Genomic DNA, 17,693 nt, shown 5'->3' with positions numbered 1-17,693 from the left:
GGTGGAAGTTTCAGCTCCTTATTTAAAAAAAAATTCCAAAAGAGAATCGATGTGACTGGAAAAAGGCTCAGTTGCTCCAGTTGGTGCTAGAGAGAGTTATAATCCTTGCATATCGGCACGAGGAGGACACATGTCATTAGTGTCGGTCTTGTAAACTTCGAAAAACAGAATATTTTGGGGAAATGATGCAAAAGGGAATTGTTTTTCTCATGAAGAGGGACACAATGGGAGTTTCTGCATGAAGGGAAGGCATGTAGGGTTCACTATAGAGGCCCTTTAGGATCATGGAATGGGGAGTACAGGGACAGTGACAAAATGTTCTGTAACACACTCCCCTAGTATGTGTTGGTGTGCCTTGTAGCCCTTAGCATGTCATGGAACACCTTGGCATGCATTAATATACATTAACAATTGGCACACATCAACACTTAGCATGTATTGGAAACTATTGTTAGTGTGCCTAGCACACCCCTTCTGAAAAAGGTAAATTCATGAGATATTAACCCTCTTATGTTTTCATTTCCTTTCATTTTAGCTTGGTTCTCCATTTTCTTTCCTTAACACAGGTTGGCACTCCCTGGCACCTTGCAAATCCTAGCATGCATTAGCACCTCGCATGTCTTGGCACGCCTTCGCACTATTTGGAAAATGTTAGCACACTCTAGAACTCCCTAACACACTCTGGCACTTATTGACATGCGCTGGTATTCCATAGCATGTCTTACCGCTACCTAACATATCTTGTCACTCCCTCCTTGGAATGTGTGGTTCTCATTGACACTCCCTAACACACCCTCATATTCATTCATTTCCATACATTTTGGCCTAGTTATATCGTGTGTTCCCTAATACTCCCTAACACTCCTTGTTATGCATTGGCACTCTTTGGCACACCTTAGCACTCTTTGGCATGCCCCGCCACTCCATAGCATGTGTAACTCCTTGACACATATTGGAACTTGGCATGTCTTAGGATTCCTAACATGCACTAATATGCCTTGGTATTCTTTTGCATGAATTTGCATACATTGGCATGGTTTAAGATTAATTTGATTTGAGATCAATTTTTGGAAAGTAGGAGAAAAATAATAGAGGGAGATTTAGCACTTAGAATGCACTAACACTTGGAACTTGGAATGTATTGTCACCTACATTACTACAAAAAATTCCTTTAGGGGAAGTTCAGTTTATAGCAGTCTTGCCCAAAACCACATCTAAAAGTATTTTTAGGGATTTAGGGGAGGTTTTTGAAACCCTTCGCCCCCTTTCCCCTGGAAAGTCATGAAATTTTAAGCTTTTTCAGGAGGTTCTCTAATAATTCACTATAAAACTATTTTGTCATGAACTTCAGAGTGGTTTTTAAATTATTGTCTCCAAATATATTTTTCATGCTGTTGTTTTGAAAACCCGCAAGAAAGTCATGAAAATTAAAATTCTAGGAGGGGGTTCTAACAACTACCTCTGAAAGTGTTTTCTCATTACTTCTCTTCTTCTTTTTTCCGCGGCAAGGAGCGGGGGGGTGTTTAAATGACTTCCTCTAAATATATTTTTCATAGTTGTTTTTAAACCCCCCCTTTCCTCCCACCATCCAAAAGTCATGAAAAAATAACTTTTTTTTTTTAGGGAAGGGGTGGGGGAGGGGGGGCGGGGTTCTAACAACTGCCTCTAAAAGTTCAATTATCATGACTTTTTTGTGGGGGATTGTCCAAAACCACCTTCAAAATTTCAATTCTTATGACGTTGAAGGGGGATTATTTGAAATCCCTCCTTAAAATTCATGACAATGTAACTTTTGGAGGCATTTTTGGACAACACCTCACCGAAAATTCATTATTATTAAACTTTAAGAAGTGGTTCTTAAATGACCACCTCCAAATATTCAATTAGCATGAATTTTGGGGAAGGGTGTTTTGGGCAAATTTAGTGTTTCTACAAATTCCTAACCCTCTAGACCTAGTAGCTAGTCTAGAAAGAATAGACAAAGTAATTCGTCGCTTTTCCTATAATTAACAAATAAGAGAAGGAAGGAAAGGAACCAACCTGTAACTTTTTCTTGATCCCTCTCTCCTTTGACCAATTTCACCACTGCTTTCTGTACTTAACTCACTTAGAAAGTACCTACAAACAAGCCGAGAAAGAAACCCATCAAAGCATACAATAACAATCTGTTAACTAAACATATCATAGAATCCAGAATACGATATACATCATATAAACACATGAATGGAAAAAGCTTATAATTCTTTATTAATAGAAGGAAAGATTAAAACCCATGAAGATTCATGCTCGATTCAATGCCATCCTTCCAGCTTCAAACCCTCCTCTCCTCATGAAGCAACAATTCGACATCATTACAATACTCTTACAAATCTCATTCAAACAACATTTCCTTAGCTCAAGAAATTCCAACCTAGACCAGCCTTTGAATGCTTGGTCAATTTATAACTGAATGGAGGAGGTTAAGCCATTAATGGCCCTCATGAATGCTTTGCCAAAATTGGGAAGTGGTTCCATGGAGGAAGGGATAATGGATTAAGGTTCATTCATCCTCATCCTCATCCAAAAGTGAGCTCCATCCATCTTGAAACTTCAATAAGCATCCATTGGTTGAGGAATCCAATGGATTCATTTTAAAAATTCGATGAATCTCACTCAGCACAGGTGAAACAAAGAGTAACTGCACTGCAGTTCACCCAAGCAGTGCAGTTCCTGCATTGTAATGCAGCTTGATAAAGGGCCACCTGCGCTAATATCCTTAGGGGAATTTTTTGGATGAATGGTGACATGGAAACTCTTGGGAAGAAAGCATGATGTAGGTTGACCTCATTAGGGAATGGAAACAATTGAATTAGGGCTTGATGGATCCTAATAATACAGATCTAGAAGTTGGGGTTGATGTGCCCAAATTTACCTGTAACAGTTTCCCCTAAAGCATGAAGTTGAAAATAAACTTGTCGAGTGAAATGCTTTACCATTTTGAGAGAAGGTTTTGAAGTGGAAGGAGACTTGCATTAGTTACAATAAAAATATCATGATAATTTTATTTTTTCTCGTGAACTAGCTGAGGGAAGGCATACCCATGCTCAGCTTATAAACTTTCATTACATGTACAAACATAGTCATCTATAGATATACATCCATGAATGGATGACCATGAGTGTAAGGCCTTTTGTAAATTTGATATAGTACTCCTGAATATATTGTAGCCCAGATGGATGAAAATAGATCCAGGGTCTTCAATCTTGTTCAATCTTTCACTCAATGTATAAATCTAACCATGTGAATACATGATTTGAGGTCAAACATGGAGAGACATCATCGGATTACCAGTCGATGATGTGAGTCCTTAATAGACGCGAGAGGAATCACCGATAATGATAATGACCCTCAAGGTACTGTAGTACATTTCGTAAGGTGTGAATAAATGATTTGATGTCGAACACCATACAAATTCTTTCGGTCGAAGGCCAGTGATGTCAACCTATCGCCGGAAGCGAGAAACCTACCATTGATGTATGCAAGCCTCAAGGTACTGAACGGGTGTTTCTAAGTCAACTTCTTGGATGATGTGCTGATGTCGACAAGAAGCGACTCGTCGCAAGAGGGCCTTGATGTATCCCACATCAATGAAATGAAACGAGGTAAATATTTTTGGATATGAAACATCGACTGAAGACACAAGGTTCAGGAATGGCGGGCATGAAAATGAAGGTTTATTGTATTGTAAAGGATGAAGTTTTGAACTGAATGACTTCTCTTGAACATATCAGTGACACTGAAGTAAATTGGTAGCCTTGACCCAAAACAATGTGATGGATGGTATGATAGACCAATGGTGTGATAACCATCAAGCTGAATGACCGACCCACATAGTCATAGTGATGAGGTGAAAGTGTCATGTTCAAGAGTGACCTGCTACCATAAAGTTTTTTCGGCTTTTTCCCATTTTCCCCAGTCATTGCTAACCAGTACCTCTTTATTTTTTATCAAGCTTGAGGAGGATAACATATGCTTGTTGTATAATTCCACCCTTCAGGTGAATCCATCACTATTTTATGTTTTAACAAGTCTAGTGAAGGTGAAACTCGGTCTTGTCTAGATGGACAAGTTTGTCACTATTTAATGTTTTTAACGAGTTTAATGACAAAGATAACTCGGTCCTTTTCACATTTAGAGATTCTGAAAAGGGACTAAAAGGAAACTCCACAAGTTCTTTTATGTAAGTTAATCTCTCAACTCTGAAAAAGTGTAAAATAATAGAAGAAACATATCATTTCCAATTCGTTAATGAGTTGGAAAGGACAAGAACTCTGTAATATTTTCATGTTTAGAGAGTCTAAAAAGAGCTTAAAGAGGACTCCATTTTGAGGAACAAGTGGTGTCTAGGGTAGCAACTAGTTCCGGTGATGTTGGAACTTCTCAAAACATGTTGATTTATGTGAAGAGGCTGGCTAATAAGACCACTCATTGCAACTGTTCCTCAGAAAAGGTAAAACAACCAAGTGAAAGCGTATGATCGGCCAAAGGGATGGTGGCGATGGAATGAAGACAACCAAGGCTCATCTGATGAAAAAGGCTGATAGAATGGCAATCACAAGGTTTAAATATGGAAATGGGTTCAGTTTTAGACAAGCTTGAACGATAGGGAACTATGCTTGGATTCAGTTTCATGTTTACACAAGCTTGAAACGAAAAACTATGCTTGGATTTAGTTTCCTTTTTACACAAGCTTAAAATGAAAAACTATGCTTGGATTCAATTTAATTTTTACACAAGCTTGAAATGAAAAAAAATGCTTGAGACTGGTTTACATGCCCCCAGCATGATGAAAAGGAGAGTCTCCTGTAACCAGTTGGAAGTCACTGCGGTGAAGCGGGATGGTTATCCAACACCTTTTTGGCTTCGTCCAGATAGACAAAGGTGAATGAGGTGATTCCCTTCACATAACCTAAAGGGAAACTCAACTTTACCACTAGGTGCATGCCCCCAAAGCTTCATTACATTCACCTAAGTAGAATACTCGTGGCTATTAGGTGGATGGAATGAAGGTTCTTTTACGAGATCAAGTGAAAGACTCGACTTGGATTTTACGAGATCTAATCAAAGAGTCGACTTAGAACTTTGCTCTAGGGGACCTTGTTTCATTTTTTAATGAGCTTGACACAAGACAAGGAACTATGCTCATACTCTTTGTTTCATTTTCTAATGAGGTTGACACAAGACAAGAAACTGTCCTCATGGGTCTGTTTCATTTTTTAACGAGGTTTTCACAGTAAAAGAACTATCCTCATATTCCTTGTTTCATTTTTTAACGAGGTTGACACAAGACAAGGAACTATCCTCGTAAACCCTTTTTTCATTTTTTAATGAGGTTGACACAGTAAAAGAACTATCCTCATAGACCCTTGTTTCATTTTTTAACGAGGTTGACACAAGACAAAGAACTATCCTCATGGTCAATCACAACTCATAAGTGGTCATGAAGGAGAGATCTGGTTCCAATGCCCCCAGTACGTGATGTACAACATCACTAAATTGATTGTCAGTTGATGTAGGTATGGAACAGGTTGCCACATAATTAACCCGTGGTGGGGATGATACCATTGGTATAAATGGACCATTTAGGAAAGATGGTTGACCGGAAGCCATATTTGGAACGGGAAATGAAAGTTGTTCAACCGTGACAATTCTGCCTTCATGCGGGAAACAAATCACTCGAAAGAGTGTTGAAACAATAGCTCCCATGCCATAAACATAGTCACACCCAAGAAGTAAATTGGAATCTAAAGGGTCTGGACTACCATCATGTTCAGATAAATGGTTTTTTGTCCCAAAGTAATAGGTAACTGAGGGAGTATTCCTAAGGGTTGACTAGTTCCTCTGTTAAAAGCCAATAGATTTTGGGTAACTGGCACAAGTGGCGATGAACTGAGTGCTTGCCAAGTAGTTGAGGAAAGGATGCTCACTCATGCACCTTCATCTATAATAGTGCTAGATACAGTCATATTACAAACCTGTACTATGATCTAGAAAGGCACATAAGAAGGAAGGAAAAATCTTGCTAGTCGATTCTAATCAAAGGAAGTGACTAGACTACTTGGAGGGGGTACCGTAGAAATGGAAGAACTAACCCCTTGAGTTACAAAAACAGGAGGATTTTCCTCTTGTCTTGATAGTATAGGAGGACTTCACCCAAGCTCATTAGAATCTGAAGAAACAAAAAGAAATTGAGTGGTATCATTTTCACTCTCTTCAGGAAAGGTACGATTAGCTGAAGGTGGAATCAGGTCAACTGTTACCTCGACCTGTTGATTTGGTCAGGTATAGACTCATAGGATTCACTTTTAGAGATAGTGGATTTGACTGACAGTTGATTTGAGTTAGTCGATTCATCAACTAGTGAAGGATTTAGGGAAAGTTTCCTGTAACCAGATGGAAGTTGTTGTGGTGAAATAGGACAGTTATCCAACACTTTTTTGGCTTCATCCATATAGGGACAAAGGTGAATGGGATGATTTCCTTCACATAACTTACATGGAAACTTAACTTCACCCTTCTTTCCATGATATTTATTGCCAATAGTTGATGATGTGTCACCAACATGATCTCGAGAAATTGATGACACAGGATGATGTGAACAAGAAGACCATTATTCTAAGATCTGAGGAATATCAGGACAACTTCAAATAAGATGGTCTTCAGCACAAAGTTTGCATGGATATCGAACTTTGTGAGGCTTGACAGATGGTTTCCCATCATATGTTGCATTCAAAACAATGGTTGCTTGGTTGCCCCTCTGCTGAATTTTCTTCTTCTTCTTCTTCTTCTTAGCCACTTGGTTACTAGTACCAATACTTTCACCAGGTGAAGAGGAAGAAGGGGAGGAAGAAACAATTGAGGAAGAAGGAAAAGGGTCAACTTTAGGATCAATTGGAGGTTGATTTTTTCCAGTTGGAGGTGTACTCGAAAATGAAGAAATCATGACGTTTTGAACCAAGGAGGTTGAAAACAGCCATACTGGCAAGCCAATGGTAAATCCTGGAAGGGACAATGTAGCCATATATGAAAAACCAATATTTCCAAATGGAGGAAAAGGACTAGGATTCCCATCAAAAGGAATTCCTTGATTGGTGGACTTCGGATTTGTCGCCATATGTTTCAACCTAAGATCAACTAAGAAGCAAGCGTGGAGGATGTTATCCGTGGTCAATTAAATTTTACGACACTGGAACAGAACTTCGCTTTTTCATTTTTAAAGAGTCGAGAAAAAACAAAAGATGACTCTAGTCACTTTCGATGTTTAATGAGCCTGAAAGGACAAGTGCTCAGATGATCCTTTTACAGTTAAAGAGTAAAAAGGGAACGAAAGTGACTACTCTAGAGATTCTAGACAAGAGGGTTTACCAAACTAATCACAAAACTGCAATATACACCTTGGTGGTAAATGAAAGAGAAATTAACAAGGATTTACCGTACGACAGTCAATCTTCCCAAATGCTATGTTCGATGCATTGTGATTGGTAAGGCGACAGACTCGATTTCCTAGGGATAAAGGATTTCAGCCTATTTGGGTCTCCCACTATATGCTTGACGGTACAGGGAGCACAAGTCCGTACTAGCACTTATCGATTTAGAGAGGAGGAATCACCCAACCTCAGTGAAAACAACAACCACTAGCTTTAAAGACGTCGGAACATGTCTTTAGCCTAGAGCTCTAGATGTTTGTGTTAAGTTCCAATGCATTATTAAATTAATTGATGGAAATTTTAGGTTGATCTTGCTTAGAATTTGCCTTTGAAGGTTCACCACAAGATGGTTTTCGAAATTCCTAAGAATGCAACTAGAATGAGAAGCACTACTTCCATTCAATTTAACAGTGAAAGTCCTAGCTACTAGGGATAGAGAAAACAAGTACTTTTTGATCAATCAACAAAGAGCACAAACTAGATGCAATTCCCTAAACCATTCCTTTCAAGCATACACAAACTCTTTTCAATGCAAATTGCATGTATTTCTTTTTAGTTTCTCTTAATGTGAATGATGCAATAAGAAAAACTAATGCACAAACGATTCAGAACTCTTTTCATAAAGAATGACAATTTGTGACAATTTCTTTTAAATGGAAAGGAAGACTGTACGACACTTTTGATTTTAAAGAAATGAAGATTTTAAACACTTTAAATGAAAACAAAAATCAAATGAAAAAATAAATCAATCGATTATTTATGAAGGAAGACTTTACGACACTTCATTTTTCCGAAGAAAATGATGATTTTACGACACTTTTGTATTGAAAAAACAATCGATCAACTATATTCTAACTTTGACTATAGACTGATAATGACAAAGAAAACATTAAAGAAACATTAATCAATCCAATCAAAGTAGGGATGGTTGGCTAAGGAGATGAAAAGACTGTTTTTAGAGATAAGAAATCATTGTATTTTAACAAGCAAGAAATCAGAAGAGTTTTGGCAAAAACTCAATCCAAAGGTGGGACTTTAACCGAAGATTGATCAGCGCAGGTCAAAGAGGAGCTAGCTACGCTGAAGAGCATGAGCTCTCACTAAAGACTACGCAGATTTCAATGATTTCAAAACTGATCAGTGCAGGTCAAAGAGGGCCAATCTGCATTGATCAACGCAAGCCAAAGAGGGTAAAGCTATGCCGATTAAAATATTCCTTTGGTACTCAGTGCAGGCCAAAGAAGGCCAAAGTACGATGCAACACATTGTCTTTAATTCTAGCCTTCACTGATTCCTGTGAGGCCACTAAAGAGTCATCTAACCTCAAATTTTGACCAAAATTCAATGCAAAAGGCTGAATTACAACAAGTAAAGTATGTCAAGGTGTCTAAGGAGGTGATAAGCTACTAAAATGGTTAAGATCTCCCTAGCGGAGTCGCTAATTTGTTTTGGGAAAATTTAGTGTTTCTACAAATGCCTAACCCTCTAGACCTAGTAGCTAGTCACGAAACAACAGACAAAGTAATTCGTCGCTTTTCCTATAATTAACAGATAAGAGAAAGAAGGAAAGGAACCAACCTGTAACTTTCACTTGATCCCTCTCTCCTTTGACCAATTTTACTGCTCCTTTCTGTACTTAACTTGTTTGGAAAGTACCTACACATAAGCTAAGACAAAAACCCATCAAAGCATATGATAACGATTCGTTAACTAAACATATCATAGAATCCAAAATACGATATACCTCATATAAACACATGATGGAAAAATATTAGAATTCTTTATTAATAGAAGGAAATATTACAACCCATGAAGATTCATGCTCGATTCAATGTCATCCTTTCAGCTTCAAACCGTCCTCTCCTCATGAAGCAACAATTCAACATCATTAAAATACTCTTACAAATCTCATTCAAACAACATTTCCTTAGCTCAAGAAATTCCAACCTAGACTTTGAATGCTTGGTTGATTTATAGCTGAATGGAGGAGGTTAAGCCATTAATGGCCCTCATGAATGCTTTCCCAAAATTTGGAAGTGGTTCCATGAACGAAGGGATAATGGATTAAGGTTCATTCATCCTCTTCCTCATCGAAAAGTGAGCTCCATCCATCTGGAAACTTCCAGAAGAATCCATTGGATTAGGAATCTAATGAATTCATTTTAAAAATTTTATGAATCTTGCTCAGTGTAGGTGAAACAAATAGAAAATGCGTTGCAGTGCACCCAGACAGTGCAATTCCTACATTGCAATGTAGCCTGATAAAGGGCCACCTACGCTGATCTCCTTAGGAGCATTTTTTGGATGAATGGTGACATGGAAACTCTGGCAAGAAAGCATGATGTAGGTTGACCTCATCATGGAATGAAAACAACTAAATTATGGCTTGATGGATCCTAATAATACACATCTAGAAGTTGGGGTTGATGTGCTGAAATTGACATGTAACAAAGGGCGATCTTTTGGTCTATTGAATGGGGCAAGGAGACATAAGGGTAGCATGGATGGGTATAAGTGAGAGGTTCTACAATGGTCTACCAAGATCTATGATCCTAGAATTAGAGAAGGCGAAGGGGCTTAGAGAGAAGGCCATGAGAACAATTGGTAGGGGGACCCCAAATAGTTTTGATAAGGGTATTATGGGCCCCATTATCACAATCCATAATACCTTAACTCATAACCACTAAATTCCAATCCCATTAATGCCCAAGTCATAATATCTTTACCCCTACACTTTGTTGTAGGTTCGAAATGTCTACGTCAAAATTATAAGAGAGACCACCCAATCAGGAACTTAAATCAATTCCTTTTATGTTTGGACTGGTGGTTCCAACTTGTTAAACTAGGCTTTGTTACCTTCTCTATACCTCTATTGGATTAAAGCATGTCTTTTACTTACCAGTAGAAAAGAACCATCAAACCGGCCATCTTGATAAGCTCAGGCAAGAATGTGATCCTTAACATGATCTAGGGCTCAGCCAAGCCACAACTAAAAATTGCCTCTTTGATAAGAGGACTTATAGAAATTGATAACTAAATCTAAATGCAAATTAATCCTATAATTCAAGAAAAAGGAAATACATCCTAAGCCTATCTCGATTAGGAAGATGTAGATCTAACCCAAACAAGAGAAAAGTAATTAATTATTGGAATTTTAACATGCCTGTTTTTAGGGGAATGTTATCACCAAAAAATTGATCATATAGCCATAACTTACTAGATGGATCAAAGTACACCATGTAAGGCCAATTTTACCATAGTAAAATTGCTTTCACTATAAGAAATTACTTAATAAAACACATTTGTTAAGTTATTTCTGGTTAAACCCATGAAGAATAATTAAATAAATCATTATTTATTTAATTGTATTCTAGGAATAATTACTTAAACCATTATTTAACTAATATTCCTTCTCATATTTGACCTGGTCATGAGAAATAATTATATAAATCATTATTTTTCTTCTTTTTCTCCAGGAATAATTAATTAATCATTATTTAGTTATTATTCATTGTCAAGTTTGACTAAATCCTCTAGGAATACTTAAATAAATCATAATTTATTTATTATTCATTAACCACGTTCCATGAGATGATAAATAAATCATTTATTTACTTATTATTTCTAAATAAAAGTATTTAACCAATTTAAATACTTTTTCCCTCCAACCAAATATAATAAAATATTCCAAATGGTTAATTATAGAATTTGGTTAATAATATTTTATTATTTTCCATTATTCGAGAATAACCTAATATTTTGTTATAAACTGAAGGGTTTTACATCCATTCTACACTTTGGATCATTTTCATTGTTGCACTCATTGTTGTAACTTTGATTATAACCATTTTCGCTACCATTTTCTTTTTCCATTTGAGTTCCCATTGAGCTAAAACATTTTTTGTTGGGTTTACACATTGTAGAGAAGAGAGACTCTAGAGAGCTAAAGACATTGAGGATAGCCAAGAATCCATCCCACAGAGGGGGAATGGTAACATCATTTGTTCCCTTCACAGGTGTCATATATTAAAATCTATTCTTTATATCTAGTTTCCATTGAGTTATTGGAGTTATTTGCGCTTAATTTCTTATGTCATCTTGTTGTTTAACTATTTCGCTTCCATAGATCAGGACTTTGGAAAGTTTTTTTTTCTATCATTTGCTGCATATCCACACTGTTTTACAGCCATTTTTACTATTGAGGTTGTTTTTCATCCACAGTCTAAAGTGGTTTATTTTCATATACCTTTGATAAGAGATCTACATAATAGATGGTGACTCTGCTAGGGAATTAGTTACGCATTTGTCGTCTAACAGACGGCAACTCCACTACGTTTTTAATTATGATTCAGAAACTTGGGTGACCTTCAATTTTCAGCTTAGGGTTTTTCTTTTTTCCATCCCTTAATGTTGTTTACTAGCATTCTAACCCTAGATCAATCAAATTTCTAACTTTCAAAAGTTTTCTGGTTATTTCCGCAGTTCAGAGGAACCCACCACGACAGAGTCGACAACTTTTTCCACAACTTGCCACCCGAAAACTGAGGAGAAGAAATCACACTTTTCAGCCCCAAACCTATGATCTAGAGGTCCATAATCCACTTTCTAGCCTGAAAAGTGTGATCTCCCCTAAAACAGCTCAGTACCTGTGATTTTAGGGTTTTCGGGAATTTTTTTGATCATTTTTTGGATTTTGTCGAGAGCACTCTATTGTGTTAGTTTACCATTGTCTTAGCCTGATTTGGCCTTGATCTACTATTTTTTTCTCGTTGAAGTGGAATTTAGCCCCCTAGGGATTCTAGTATGTTTCCACCTTTATAGGAGGAGTTCAACTGAGTAAGAAGTTTGAGTTTTTGCAGAGCTTTCAACCATATATTTCATATCTTTACCTTTCTTTTATAGATCTATAAAGATAGTTTGTTTCTATCCAAAGTTCCCTCTTGAACCTTCTTTGGTCATTTTCTTTAGGGTGCCACTGTTTTCCCTAGGTTCCACACCCATCGCCCTATCTTTTGTAGCGATTTTCCTCACTGGTTTTTTGTTGTTGTTGCACCACTTTCCATCAGCAAATTGTCATTTGATCCCAACCCCACTAACACTTAGATATCTTGGCCATTTTAATGTGTTTTCAGTTGATTTCACCACCCACCAGCACAGTGTTTGCAAACCCATTTTGGGTGGGGTTTAGATAGTTGATTTTCTATTTATTTTCTGTTTTTAATTTCAGTTTATTTACAATATTTTAGCAATCTTTTTCTTTTTCTTTTTTCAAACACAATCTAGGCTTAATTAATAAACACACATATTTTCACACGCAATCACACCTTAAGTGAAGGGCACTTGGTTAAGACTGCCAAACCAATAGTTAACTTAATTAATTTATCTTCCCCTTCACCATTTTTGTGTCACTTGTGTCTTGCAACCATTGTGCCACCAAGGCGTTTGTCACAGAGACTTTTAGGACTTCATCCCTAGTTTCAGCTTCGACATATTACTCCTCCCCACAGGGTTCACGTTAGTCCTCCCCCAAGTCCCCATACCAACTCTTCTTTTGGTTCATCTGATTCCTCATCTAATTCCAAGCCTCCTTCACTACATACTATCATCATGTCAACACCCACTGCAGGTGCAGGAAGCCAACCCGGTGGTGGCTTCGGTCCCTTCTCGATAGTCACATCTAGTGGAATCATTACAAGAACCATCTTGATAGCTCCTTTACTACCTTTGATGGTAGGGTTAAGTCTCCCAAATTTTAGCCAGTTGATTAACGATCCCATAAACCATGATGTGGTTTGGCCATCTATGCCAACTAAGCTTCCCTTAAACATTCCCAAGTTTGAGGGTAATTATGGAAAGGACCCCACTAATCATGTCCACTTCTTCCATATGTGGTGTACATCTAATTCCATCACCGATAACTCCATTCATCTTTAGTTGTTCCAACACATGCTCACTAGAGATGTCACAAAGTGGTACATTGACCAGCCCTCCACTTCTCATTCCACTTTTTTGACACTTGCTTAAGTGTTCCTTTCATATTTTCAGTTACCTCTCTAATATGACACTGGTATAGATCTCTTGACCACATTTCACCAATCCTCTGCCACCTGTCTTTCCAACCATGTCTAGGAATGTCATAGAAGGAGGAGCATGTGTCTTGCTCCTTCTATCAAAGACCATGTCTAACTCGACTCGTTTCTTAGGACTCTTCTAGCACACATTTCCAAATATGTCGCATCTCACTTTCCTCAGACAAAGGAAGAGGCTCTCCAGACCGCTTTGAGATATGACTTGATTTATGCTAAATCTAGTTATGTCTATATCGTTATACCAGACCTCCCTCATCCTGGTGGTGACAATGCACCGGGGGCATATCACATCGCTAACGGTATCGTTGGAGCTATTTCACATCCTTCGTCATATACTTAGGAGAGTTATGGATATCTACAAGGGGGAACTAGTTCCTCCAACACTTATTCCCCTCCTTCTAGAAATGTGTATCAAAGAAAAAGTATATCTTATGCATTCATCCAACCACATAAATAGATGTTAGGGCTAGCTAGTGCTCAACATGTCTACTAGACCATTGCCCCTTCACCATCTTACGCCTGTGCACCGTCGAGTACTCCAACACCTCAAGCATTAGCGTCGCAACATCCCATGAATTCTCAGCCCTAGCAGCCACCGCCCCCTTAGGGTCAAGTGTATGCACAGCAAAGTGCGACCAATCCCAAAAATTCAAATAAAAAGAATAAGGGGAAGGGTAACAAGAGTAAGCAACATAACCAGGGTAATTAACCTAATCAACCCCAAGGGAACCAACCTAATACCAACAACCAACAACAGGGAAACCAGCCCAAGCAGAACAAGGTTGTTCGTATGAAAAATCCTTGTACATTTTGTGGTGGAAATGGCCATTAAACTCATGAGTGTCCCCTCTTAACTTATATGCCCCAAATATGGGAAGCCTAAGAAACTTCTAGAGGTCAACCGCCCATCCAGCAATTGGCTCAGAATGTTGCGAAATCTCAACCAGCCTTGCTTACGAATCCTTTCCCTCAGAAAGGATTTGTTGTTGCTCAACCTTAGCAAGGTCAAGCAGCCCAACCTCCCGAACCTTCTGGTCTTGGTGACTACTAGATTCTCATGATGAATTCTAATGGGGTCAATACCTTTGATTTCAACTTGCAAACTCAATTGTGTCAATACGACAAGCCATCAACTTCGTCTGCAACCCATCCCAAATACAAAGATTCTAATAAGTCGCTTATGACATAAAATGGTCCTTTACATATTCGCTAACCCAAGTTTGAGTCAATTCCAAGATCCCAAAAGGGCCATTGCATTGTAATGCGGCTTCTAGCTGAGCAGCCCACACATACAGTATAGTAGACGACTTGGCACAATCACCTGTTGCTGTGTTGATGCTGGAGGTCCTCTAGTCATGCCCATCTCAGAAAAAACCTCTACTAACTACTTTGGGTGCAGTAGATCCTTCAGAGGGTCGTTTGATTCTCTTTCATGTCGATACGTTACAACATCCTCCATTACCATCATCTGTTGCTTTCCAGATACCAGTTTGAGTCCGTAATGCCATCATCTCCCGATAAATTATTGGCGAAGGTGCATCCACCTATGTGATGTCCATTTCCATTTGGAAGCCAGTCAAGTCACCTGAACTTTCCCATCCACCATCACTTTTCATGCTTGGGACGGTCACCCCTCCCATCCACTTGGCATGTATCGCAATTGTCCAGTGACTCTTGTAGGCAAGACTGTCTCTGTAGACATTGAGGTTATCGATTCCCCTCTAGATTACAACATTCTATTGGGTCATAGTTACACTTATTCCATGTCAGTCTTCGCATCTGTTGTTTTGCACACAATGTGATTCCCCCATGAATGGAAGATCATCACTATCGATTATTTGGCGTACTATGAGCCATCATCCTTAACCTCCCCTGAGTCCATTATCTCATCAATGACCGATAAGAAGTATACCACCCCTCTCACAAGTGTTTTACCTGGAGTCTACAAATATTCCACCTTGTTGGGTGCTTACCCTGGTCCTCCCCCTCCCATCTCTGAGCCCAGGTCATCAAGTGTTTTCATGTTACAAGCATCACAGGCTACTCAAAAGAAATTTGGTACCTCTGGTCAAAAGTCACTTCTGGAGCACCTTGCTATTGTGACTTTAGTTGAGCCATTAGGATCTACTCCTCCAGGACCTCCTACCATTTTGGGTGCCTCTCTTTTGTTCCAACCAGTAACCCTTCCTCAAGGTATTAACTATCCAAGAACCATTCCATTGAGACATTATGCTGCAAGACAGATACATTTCTTGTTTCCTCCTCCTAGAATGTCTTATATCCCTACCATGGCTTCATTGAGTCTCCCTAATATGACTTTGGGGATCCCAGTCTGGTCCATTGATCCTCCAACGAGCACTTCGCCTGGTTAGCTAATACCATATCATGCTTTGAACCTGGTTCAATAGGTCCCTACAACCCCTGCCATTGCTCCAGTTCCACCACAACCTCAACAAGAACCCACTATTGTTGTAAAAGCATCTGGACACGAGGGCGAAGCCAAGAAGAAGGAACCTAAGGACAAGGCTCCCCAAGCACCTCCAACTCCCAAGCCTCCAAAGTTGACACCTCCATGTGCTTTGTGTAACTTTGTTGGGCATGCCACCAATAAATGTCTTGAACTTCCTCATCTCAAACCCTTGGTCAACGATACATTTCCTGAGTCTAACATACCTGAGGTCCAAGTTACCTTACCTAATTCAGCCAATAAACTTAAATCATTGTGCACAAATCACCATTATGCTTTGTTTGATCATTATGGCTACTATTCCCATTACTGCCCTCATCTCGACAATTTTCGCGACTGCCTTCATGTGTTTCATGACTTCGAGGCCACTTGTAGTGGGTCATTTACTCCTCTACCTGTGTATTCGGGTACCACTATACACTATAACAGGGGGACTCTAGTCCCACCATCGTGATCCCTCCCCCCAATGTCGAGATGACGGTATCCATCATCTATATCCTTTACCTATCATCATCCTTGAGATCTCTGCAGGAAAACCTCTCTAAGGTTCCCACTCGCACTTCTGTTGAACCTACCTCATTGAAAATCTAGGTCTCAACATCGGTAGATCTTCCATATACTAGCTCATCATCTACCATTTCAGATGATGCATATGTGAACCTTCTTTCTCAAGATGATGCACCAAGTACTGCTTTTGCATCATGTAGTCAATCTTCCTACCATTTGTTGAAATGTGGCAATAAGAATATTCCAATTTAATTTGTCCTTGAATTAAATTGTGAATTAAAATCAAATTTAATCTTAATAGCTACTTCGAGATAATTAATTAATTCAATTTGAATTAATTAGTTGGAGAAATTCAAATTAGAAGTCTTTCTAAAGTCATGCAAGAGTTATCCCTTAAATTAAGGAGAAAAGATTGATTTATATTTGAGTTGTAATTAGTTAACTCAGTTTACTGAGTTAATTCCAGTTAAATTAGTTCCAAACTATTTGAGGAACTAATAGTGAGTTCATAGTCAGTTGATGCATGCATGCACTCAACTAGTGCTACTCCAGTTAACTGAAGATTCCCTTATCAGAAACTCATGCACGTCTATTCTAAGAAAGACCCAATTGAGATTAAGGTCAAGCACATATTACTATTAGTTTCATGTGTTTTCTCATGGAGAAAACTCATGCATGTATTCAAGGATTTAATCCTTGAGGATTGTGTAGTTTTGGAGGAGATCATCCACTTGGTTGAAGGAGAATCATCCACAAGGAACAACACAAGGAAATAGGAGCTTGGAGTGCAGAGAGGAAGGTTGGAGAGAAGCAAAGATTTCCTATGAGCATCTATGAGGATTGTACTAAGAGCTAACTAGATGTGAGAGCTAAGGCTTTGTATAATTCCTATGTATTTTCACCTTGTATGATAATACAGATAGTGGGGTTTTTAGCTGAGGCTTTCTCCAAAGTATTTTAATGTGTATTGTGCAATTGATTCTTCTTCTTCTTGTTATATTGTTTATCTTGATCTTTAAGCTTCCACAAATTGATAGTAGAAGTAGGTTATAGTATTCTTCTTTGATATATATTGCATTATCGGGTAAACCTGCACCAGATTTTCTACATGGTATCAAAGCTAGATTTGTAGAAATCTCTACATGGTATCAGAGCTGGATTTGT

This window comes from Pinus tabuliformis, chromosome 9 (assembly GCF_031772625.1).
Source record: "Pinus tabuliformis cultivar Carrire ecotype Pingquan chromosome 9, CPIR1, whole genome shotgun sequence".
NCBI lineage: Eukaryota > Viridiplantae > Streptophyta > Pinopsida > Pinales > Pinaceae > Pinus > Pinus tabuliformis.
The sequence above is the reverse complement of the archived record's forward strand: the minus strand, read 5'-3'. Positions refer to the sequence as shown.